We start from the raw sequence: 10,794 nt of genomic DNA, 5'->3' as shown, positions 1-10,794 counted from the left end.
CGGCTCGCCAAACAATCCCTGGTACCTCCTCAGCGCTAGCAGGGACACTAGCGACCCCATGCGGGGTCCCAGCGGCTCGCCAAACCGTCCCTGGCACCTCCCCAGCACGCTCACGGGCCCCAGACACCCTGCGCGGGGTCCCAGCGGCTCGCCAGATCTTCTCTGGCCCCTCCCCAGCGCGCGCAAGAGGCCAGCGGCTCGTCAAACGGTTCCTGGCACCTCCCTAGTGCGCACACAAGAACCAGCAACCCCGTGCGTGGTCCCAGCGGCTCGCCAAACAATCCCTGGTACCTCCTCAGCGCTAGCAGGGACACTAGCGACCCCATGCGGGGTCCCAGCAGCTCGCCAAACCGTCCCTGGCACCTCCCCAGCACGTGCCTTGGCACCAGCGATCCTGCACGGGTTCCCAGAGGCTCGCCAAATGGTCTCTGGCACATCCCCAGCGTGAGCACGGGCCCCAGCGACTTCTCACGGGGTCCCAGCGGCTCGTCAAATGGCCAATGGCACCTCCCCAGCGTGTGCACGGGGCCCAACGACCCCGTGCGGGGTCCCAGTGGCTCGCCAAATGGTCCCTGGCACCTCCCCAGCACACTCACGGGCCCCAGACACCCTGCGCGGGGTCCCAGCGGCTCGCCAGATCTTCTCTGGCCCCTCCCCAGCACGCGCAAGAGGCCAGCGGCTCGTCAAACGGTCCCTGGCACCTCCCCAGTCCGCACACAAGAACCAGCGACCCCACGTGGGATCACAGCGGCTCACCAAATAGTCCCTGGCACCTCCCCAGCACGCGCACGAGCCTCAGTGAGCCTGTGCAGGGCCCCAGCAGTTCACCAAACGGTCCCCAGCACTTCCCCAGCCCAGCGGCTCGTCAAATGGCCCCTGGCCCCTCCCCAGCGTGTGCACGGGGTCCCAGCGGTTCGCCCAATTGTCCCTGGCACCTCCCCAGTGCGCGCACATGCCCCAGCGACCCCACATGGGATCCCAGCTGCTCGCCAAATATTCCCTGGCACCTCCCCAGCACGCGCACGGGCCTCAGTGAGCATGCACGGTACCCCAGCAGTTCGCCAAATGGTCACTGGCACCTCCCCAGCACACGCACGGGACTCAGTGAGCCTGAGCGGAGCCCCAGCAGCTCGCAAATGGTACCTGGCACATCCCCAGCGTGAGCACGGGCCCCAGCGGCTCGTCAAATGGACCCTGGCCCCTCCCCAGCGTGTGCACAGGGCCAAGTGACCCTGTGCGGGGTCCCAGTGGCTCGCCCAATTGTCCCTGGCACATCCCCAGTGTGCACACAAGAACCAGCGACCCCACGTGGGATCCCAGCGGCTCACCAAATAGTCCCTGGCACCTCCCCAGCACGCGCACGAGCCTCAGTGAGCCTGTGCAGGGCCCCAGCAGTTCACCAAACGGTCCCCAGCACTTCCCCAGCCCAGCGGCTCGTCAAATGGCCCCTGGCCCCTCCCCAGCGTGTGCACGGGGTCCCAGCGGTTCGCCCAATTGTCCCTGGCACCTCCCCAGTGCGCGCACATGCCCCAGCGACCCCACATGGGATCCCAGCTGCTCGCCAAATATTCCCTGGCACCTCCCCAGCACGCGCACGGGCCTCAGTGAGCATGCACGGTGCCCCAGCAGTTCGCCAAATGGTCACTGGCACCTCCCCAGCACACGCACGGGACTCAGTGAGCCTGAGCGGAGCCCCAGCAGCTCGCAAATGATACCTGGCACATCCCCAGCGTGAGCACGGGCCCCAGCGGCTCGTCAAATGGACCCTGGCCCCTCCCCAGCGTGTGCACAGGGCCAAGTGACCCTGTGCGGGGTCCCAGTGGCTCGCCCAATTGTCCCTGGCACCTCCCCAGGGTGCGCAAAAGCCCCAGCGACCCCACGTGGGATCCCAGCTACTCGCCATATAATCCCTGGCACCTCCCCAGCACGCGCACGGGCCTCAGTGAGCATGCGCGGTGCCCCAGCAGTTCACCAAATGGTCCCTGGCACCTGCCCAGCACAGGCACGGGACTCAGCGAGCCTGAGCAGAGCCCCAGCGGTTCGCCAAAAGGTCCCTGGACCCTCCCAAGCAAGCGCACTGGGCCCAGCAACCCCGTGCAGGTTCCTAGAGGCTTGCAAAATGTTCCCTGGCACCTCCCCAGCGCACGCACGGGTCCCAGTGGCTCGCCAAACTATCCCTGGTACCTCCCCGTCACTCGCCCTGGGCCCAGCGACCCCGCGCGGAGTCCCAGCGGCTCGCCAAACGGTCCCTGGCTCCTCCCCAGCACGCGCACTGGGCCCAGCGACCCCACGTGGGATACCAGAGGCTCGCCAAATAGTCCCTGGCACTTCCCAAGCACGCGTCCGAGTCTCAGTGAGCCTGCGCGGGGCCCCAGCAGTTCGCCAAACGGTCCCCAGCACCTCTCAAGCATGGGCACTGGGCCCAACGACCCCGCTCGGGGTCCCAGCTGCTCGCCAAATGGTCCCTGGCACCTCCCCAGCGACTCTGCGCGTGGTCCCAGCGGATCGCCAAGTTGTCCCTGACACATCCCCAGCATACGTCCGGCCCCCAGCGACCCCGTGCGTGTTCCCAGCTGCTCCCCAAACGGTCCCTGGCTCCTACCCAGTGCGCAAACAGGGCCCAGCAACGATGCGTGGGGTCCCAGAGGATCACAAAAGTTCCCTAGCACCTCCACAGCATGCGCACGGGACCCAGAGACTTCGCGCATGGTCCAAGTGGCTTGTCAGACTGTCCCTGGCACCTCCCCAGCGAACGCACTGGAACCAGCGACCCTGCAAAGGGTCCCAACAGCTCGCCAAATCGTCCCTTGCGCCGCCCTAGCGCGTGCGCGGGACCCAGCAACACAGCATGGGTTCCCAGCTGCATGCCAAATGTTCCCTAGCACCTCCACAGCATGCGCACGGGCACCAGCGACCCCATGCAGGGACCCACCGGCTCGGCAAATGTTCCCTGGCATCTACCCAGAGCGAACACAGGGTCCAGCAACAAAGTGCAGTGTCCCATCAGCTCGGCAAATGGTCCCTGGCATCTACCCAGAGCGAGCACAGGGTCCAGCAACCCCACGTGGGGACCAAACCGTCCCTGGCCACTCCCCAGCGCGCGGATGGGCCCGATTGACCCCGCACGGGGTCCCAGCTGCTCACCAAATGGTACCTAGCACAGCCCCAGCAAGCACACGAGCCCCAGCAACCCAGTGCGGGGTCCCAGCGGCTAGCCAAATGGTCCTTAGCACCTCCCCAGCACACGCACGGACACTAGAGACCCCACTCGGGGTCCCAGCGGCTCGCCAAACGGTCCCTGGCACCTCCCCAGCACACGCACTGGGCCCAGCGACCATGTGCGGGGTCCCAGCGGCTCGACAAATGGTCCCTGGCACCTACCCAGCATACGCACAGTGCCCAGCAACCCCGCGCGGGGTTCCAGCGGCTAGCCAAATTGTCCCTGGCACCTCCCCAGCGTGTGCACGGACACCAGCAACCCCGCCTGGTGTACCAGCAGCTAGCCAAAGAGTCACTGGCACCTCCACAGCACTCGCACGGGCACTAGCGACCCCACGCGACGTCCCAGCAGCTCGCCAAATCGTCCCTGGCGCCTCCCTAGCGCATGCACGGGCCCCAGCTATCCCGTGCGGGGTCCCATCTACTCGCCAAATGATCCCTGGCACCTCCCCAGGACGCGCACGGGCCCCAACGACCCCGTGTGGGGTCCTAGTGGCTCGACAAATGGTCCCTGGCACCTACCCAGCGCTAGCAGGGACACTAGCGATCCTGCACGCGCACGAGCCTCAGTGAGCCTGTGCGGGGCCCCAGCAGTTCACCAAACGGTCCCCAGCACTTCCCCAGCACGGGCACTGGGCACAGCGACCCCGCTTGGGGTCCAAGCGGCTCGTCAAATGGCCCCTGGCCCCTCCCCAGCGTGTGCACGGGGTCCCAGCGGTTCGCCCAATTGTCCCTGGCACCTCCCCAGCGCGCGCACAAGCCCCAGCGACCCCACGTGGGATCCCAGCTGCTCGCCAAATAATCCCTGGCACCTCCCCAGCGCGCGCACATGCCCCAGCGACCCCACATGGGATCCCAGCTGCTCGCCAAATATTCCCTGGCACCTCCCCAGCACGCGCATGGGCCTCAGTGAGCATGCACGGTGCCCCAGCAGTTCGCTAAATGGTCCCTGGCACCTGCCCAGCACACGCATGGGACTCAGCGAGCTTGAGCGGAGCCACAGCGGTTCGTCAAAAGGTCCCTGGACCCTCCCTAGCACGCGCACTGGGCCCAGTGACCCCGTGCGGGGTCCCAGCGGCTCACAAAATGGTCCCTAGCACCTCCCCAGCGCGCGCACAGGCCCCAGACACCCCGCGCGGGGTCCCAGTGGCTCGTCAGATCTTTTCTGGCCCCTCCCCACCACGCGCAAGAGGCCACCGACCTCAGTGAGCATGCGCAATGCCCCAGCAGTTCGCCAAATGGTCCCTGGCACCTGCCCAGCACACGCACGGGACTCAGTGAGCCTGAGCGGAGCCACAGCGGCTCACTGAACGGTCCCTGGCACCTCCCCAGAGCACGCACAAGCCCCAGCGACCCCACGTGGGATCCCAGCGGCTCGCCAAATAGTCCCTGGCACCTCCCCAGTACGTGCACGAGCCTCAGTGAGCCTGCGCGGGGCCCCAGCAGTTCGCCAAACGGTCCCCAGCACTTCCCCAGCACGGGCACTGGGCCCAGCGACCCCACTTGGGGTCCCAGCCACACCCCAAACGGTTCCTGGTACCTCCCCACCACACGCACGGGGCCCACGGACCTCACTCGGGGTCCCAGGGTCTCGCCAAATGGTTCCTGGCCCCTCGCCAGCGCGCGCACGGGGCCTGCGACCCCACATGGGATCCCAACGGCTCGCCAAAATGTACCTGGCATCTACCCAGCACACGCACTGGGCCCAACGACCGCACACGGGGTACGAGCGGCTCTCCAAATAATTCCTGGCAGCTCCCGAGCATGCGCACGGGCCCCAGCGACGCCGCACCGGGGTCCCAGCGGCTGGCCAAAACATCCCTGGTACTTACCCAGCACGCACACTGGGCCTAGCGACCCGGCGCGGGTTTCCAACGGTTTGCCAAATGGTCCCTGGCCCCTACCCAGCACGAGCACGGGCCTCAGGGAGTGCTCGTGCCTGCAGCGGCTCACCAAACAATCCCTGGTACCTCCCCAAAACGCGCACTGTGCCCAGCGACCCCGCAGGGGTCCCAGTGGCTCGCAAATGGTCACAGGCACATCTGCAGCGCGCGCATGGACCACAGCGACTTCGCGCGGGGTCAAAGTGGCACGCCAAACGATCCCTGATACCTCCCCAGCATGCTCACGGGCTTCAGCAAGACTGCGCGGGGCCCCAGCGGCTCGGCAAATAGTCCCTGGCACCTCCCCAGCACGTGCTCGGGCCTCAGTGAGCCAGCACGGGGCCCCAGCTGCTCGTCAAATGGTCCCTGGCACCTTCCCAGCATGCTTCCTGTACCCAGCGACCCCGCTCGAGGTCCCTGCTGCTCGTCAAACTAACCCTGGTACTTCCCCAGCTCGCACACTGGGCCCAGCGACCTCGCGCGGGGCCCCAGCGGCTCGTCAAATGGACTCTGGCCCATCCCCAGCATGTGCACAGGGCCAAGCGACCCCGTGCGGGGTCCCAGTGGCTCGCCCAATTGTCCCTGGCACCTCCCCAGGGTGCGCAAAAGCCCCAGCGACCCCACGTGGGATCCCAGCTACTCGCCATATATTCCCTGGCACCTCCCCAGCACGCGCACGGGCCTCAGTGAGCATGCGCGGTGCCCCAGCAGTTCACCAAATGGTCCCTGGCACCTGCCCAGCACAGGCACGGGACTCAGCGAGCCTGAGCAGAGCCCCAGCGGTTCGCCAAAAGGTCCCTGGACCCACCCAAGCAAGCGCACTGGGCCCAGCGACCCCGTGCAGGGTCCTAGGGGCTCGCAAAATGTTCCCTGGCACCTCCCCAGCGCACGCACGGGTCCCAGACACCCAGCTCGGGGTCGCTCGGCTCCCCAGATCTTCTCTGGCCCCTCCCCAGAGCGCACAAGGGGCCAGCAACCTCCAGCGGGGTCCCAGCGTCTCACTCAAACGGTCCCTGGCACCACCCCAACGCGCGCATAAGCCCCAGCAACCCCACGTGGGATCCCAGCGGCTCGCCAAATAGTCCCTTGCACCTCCCCAGCACGCGCACGAGCCTCAGTGAGCTTGCACGGGGCCCCAGCAGTTCGCCAAACAGTCCCCAGCACCTGGAACCTGTGACCCAACTCGGGGTCAAAGCAGCACGCCAAACGGTTCCTGGTACCTCCCCACCACACGCACGGGGCCCACTGACCCCACACAGGGTCCCATGAGCTCGCCAAATGGTCCCTGGCCCATCCCCAGCGCGTGCACGGGGCCGGCGACCCCACATGGGATCCCAACGGCTCGCATGGGGTCAAAGTGGCATGCCAAACGATCCCTGGTACCTCCACAGCATGCACACTGGGCCCAGCGACCCCGCGCGGGGTCCCAGCCGATCTGCAAACAGTCCCTGTCACCTCCCCAGCACGCACACGGGCCTCAGCAAGCCTACACGGGGCCCCTGCAGTTCGCCAAATGGTCCCTCAGCGAGCCTGAGGGGAGCCCCAGCGGTTTGCAAACCGGTCCCTGGACCCTCCCCAGCACGGGCACTGGGCCCAGCGACCCCGCGCGGTGTCCCAGCGGCTCGCCAGATCTTCTCTGGCCCCTCCCCAGCGCGCTAGTGGCCAGCGGGATCCCAGCGGCGCGCCAAACGGTCCCTGGCACCTCCCCACCACACGTACAGGGCCCACCGACCCCACTCTGGGTCCCAGTGGCTCGCCAAACTATCCCTGGTACCTCCCCGGCACTCGCCCTGGGCCCAGCGACCCCGCGCGGAGTCCCAGCGGCTCGCCAAACGGTCCCTGGCACCTCCCCAGCACGCGCACAGGGCCCAGCGACACTGTTCGTTGTCCCAGCGGCATGCCAAATGTTGCCTGGCACCTCCCCAGCGAGCACGGGCCCCAGCGACTTCACCCTTGATCCCACCGTCTCGCCAAACGGTCCCTGGCACCTCCCCAGCATGCGCACAGGGCCCAGCGACTCACCAGATGGTCCCTGGCCCCTACCCAGCGCTAGCACGTGACCCAGCGACCCTTTGCGGGGTCCCAGCGGCTCGCCAAATGGTCCCTGGCATCTACCCAGAGCGAGCACAGGGTCCAGCAACCCCACGTGGGGACCCAGCAGCTCGCCAAACTGTCCCTGGCACCTCCCCAGTGCATGCACTGGACCCAGCGACCCCGCACGTGCTCCCAGCGGCTCGCAAAATGGTCCCTGACATCTCCCCAGTGTGCGCACGGGCGCCAGCGACCCCGCGCGGGGTCCCAGCGGCTCACCAAATGCTCCCTGGCACCTCCCCAACACGTACGCAGGCACCAGTGATCCTGCGCGGGTTCTCTGCGGCTCGTTAAATGGTCCTTAGCACCTCCCCAGCAGGCGTACGGGCCCCAGCGACCACGCACGGGGTCCAACGGCTCGAAAATGGTCCCTGGCACATCCCCAGCGTACGCACAGTGCCCAGCAACCCAGGGCGGGGTCCCAGCGACTCGCCAAACAATCCCTGGTACCTCCTCAGCACTAGCAGGGACACTAGCGACCCCATGCGGGGTCCCAGCGGCTCGCCAACCCGTCCCTGGCACCTCCCCAGCACGTGCCTTGGCCCCAGCGACTTTGCACGGGTTCCCAGAGGCTCGCCAAATGGTCTCTGGCACATCCCCAGCATGTGAACGGGGCCCAGCGACCCCGTGCGGGGTCCCAGCGGCTCGCCAAATGGTCCCTGGCACCTCCCCAGCACACTCACGGGCCCCAGACACCCTGCGCGGGGTCCCAGCGGCTCGCCAGATCTTCTCTGGCCACTCCCCAGTGCGTGCAAGAGGCCAGCGGCTCGTCAAACGGTCCCTGGCACCTCCCCAGTGTGCACACAAGAACGAGCGACCCCACGTGGGATCCCAGCGGCTCACCAAATAGTCCCTGGCACCTCCCCAGCACGCGCACGAGCCTCAGTGAGCCTGTGCGGAGCCCCAGCAGTTCACCAAACGGTCCCCAGCACTTCCCCAGCACGGGCACTGGGCCCAGCGACCCCGCTTGGGGTCCCAGCGGCTCGTCAAATGGCCCCTAGCCCCTCCCCAGCGTGTGCACGGGGTCCCAGCGGTTCGCCCAATTGTCCCTGGCACCTCCCCAGCGCGCGCACAAGCCCCAGCGACCCCACGTGGGATCCCAGCTGCTCGCCAAATAATCCCTGGCACCTCCCCAGCACGCGCACGGGCCTCAGTGAGTATGCACGGTGCCCCAGCAGTTCGCCAAATGGTCCCTGGCACTTGCCCAGCACACGCACGGGACTCAGCGAGCTTGAGCGGAGCCACAGCGGTTCGCCAAAAGGTCAATAGACCCTCCCCAGCACGCGCACTGGGCCCAGCGACCCTGTGCGGGGTCCCAGCAGCTCACAAAATGGTCCCTGGCACCTCCCCAGCGCGCGCACAGGCCCCAGACACCCCGCGCGGTGTCCCAGTGGCTCGTCAGATCTTTTCTGGCCCCTCCCCAGCACGCACAAGAGGCCACCGGCCTCAGTGAGCATGCGCAGTGCCCCATCAGTTCGCCAAATGGTCCCTGGCACCTGCCACATCCCACATGGGATCCCAACGGCTCGCCAAAATGTACCTGGCATCTACCCAGCACACGCACTGGGCCCAACGACCGCACACGGGGTACGAGCAGCTCTCCAAATAATTCCTGGCAGCTCCCGAGCATGCGCACGGGCCCCAGCGACGCCGCACCGGGGTCCCAGCGGCTGGCCAAAACATCCCTGGTACTTACCCAGCACGCACACTGGGCCTAGCGACCCGGCGCGGGTTCCCAGCGGTTTGCCAAATGGTCCCTGGCCCCTACCCAGCACGAGCACGGGCCTCAGGGAGTGCTCGTGCCTGCAGCGGCTCACCAAACAATCCCTGGTACCTCCCCAAAACGCGCACTGTGCCCAGCGACCCCGCGAGGGGTCCCAGTGGCTCGCAAATGGTCACAGGCACATCTGCAGCGTGCGCATGGACCACAGCGACTTCGTGCGGGGTCAAAGTGGCACGCCAAACGATCCCTGGTACCTCCCCAGCATGCTCTCGGGCCTCAGTGAGCCAGCACGGGGCCCCAGCTGCTCGTCAAATGGTCCCTGGCACCTTCCCAGCATGCTTCCTGTACCCAACGACCCCGCTCGAGGTCCCTGCTGCTCGTCAAACTAACCCTGGTACTTTCCCAGCTCGCACACTGGGCCCAGCGACCTCGCACGGGGGCCCAGCAGCTCGCAAATGGTCCCTGGCACATCCCCAGCGTGAGCACGGGCCCCAGCGGCTCGTCAAATGGACCCTGGCCCCTCCCCAGCATGTGCACAGGGCCAAGCGACCCCGTGCGGGGTCCTAGTGGCTCGCCCAATTGTCCCTGGCACCTCCCCAGGGTGCGCAAAAGCCCCAGCGACCCCACGTGGGATCCCAGCTACTCGCCATATAATCCCTAGCACCTCCCCAGCACGCGCACGGGCCTCAGTGAGCATGCGCGGTGCCCCAGCAGTTCACCAAATGGTCCCTGGCACCTGCCCAGCACAGGCACGAGACTCAGCGAGCCTGAGCAGAGCCCCAGCGGTTCGCCAAAAGGTCCCTGGACCCTCCCAAGCAAGCGCACTGGGCCCAGCGACCCCGTGCAGGGTCCTAGAGGCTCGCAAAATGTTCCCTGGCACCTCCCCAGCGCACGCACGGGTCCCAGACACCCAGCTCGGGGTCGCTCGGCTCCCCAGATCTTCTCTGGCCCCTCCCCAGAGCGCACAAGGGGCCAGCAACCTCCAGCGGGGTCCCAGCGTCTCGCTCAAACGGTCCCTGGCACCACCCCAATGCACGCATAAGCCCCAGCAACCCCACGTGGGATCCCAGCGGCTCGCCAAATAGTCCCTTGCACCTCCCCAGCACGCGCACGAGCCTCAGTGAGCTTGCGCGGGGCCCCAGCAGTTCGCCAAACAGTCCCCAGCACCTGGAACCTGTGACCCAACTCGGGGTCAAAGTAGCACGCCAAACGGTTCCTGGCGGTGTCCCAGCGGCTCGCCAGATCCTCTCTGGCCCCTCCCCAGCGCGCTAGTGGCCAGCGGGATCCCAGCGGCACGCCAAACGGTCCCTGGCACCTCTCCACCACACGCACAGGGCCCACCGACCCCACTCTGGGTCCCAGTGGCTCGCCAAACTATCCCTGGTACCTCCCCGGCACTCGCCCTGGGCCCAGCGACCCCGCGCGGAGTCCCAGCGGCTCGCCAAACGGTCCCTGGCACCTCCCCAGCACACGCACAGGGCCCAGCGACACTGTTCGGTGTCCCAGCGGCATGCCAAATGTTGCCTGGCACCTCCCCAGCATGTGCACGGGGCCCAGCGACTCACCAGATGGTCCCTGGCCCCTACCCAGCGCTAGCACGTGACCCAGCGACCCTTTGCGGGGTCCCAGCGGCTCGCCAAATGGTCCCTGGTGCTTCCCCAGTGCGTGTACGGGCCTCAGCATCCCCACACGGGGTCCCAGAGGCTCGCCAAATGATCCCTGGCATCTCCCCAACGCACGCACAAGCCCCAGCGACCCCACGTGGGATCCCAGGGGCTCGCCAAATGGTCCCTGGCCCCTCCCCAGCGCACGCACGGGGCCGGCGATCCCACATGGGATCCCAATGGCTCAACAAAATGTACCTGGCACCAAATTAGC

This window comes from Acipenser ruthenus, chromosome 48 (assembly GCF_902713425.1).
Source record: "Acipenser ruthenus chromosome 48, fAciRut3.2 maternal haplotype, whole genome shotgun sequence".
NCBI classification, from domain to species: domain Eukaryota; kingdom Metazoa; phylum Chordata; class Actinopteri; order Acipenseriformes; family Acipenseridae; genus Acipenser; species Acipenser ruthenus.
Note: the sequence above shows the minus strand (reverse complement) of the source record.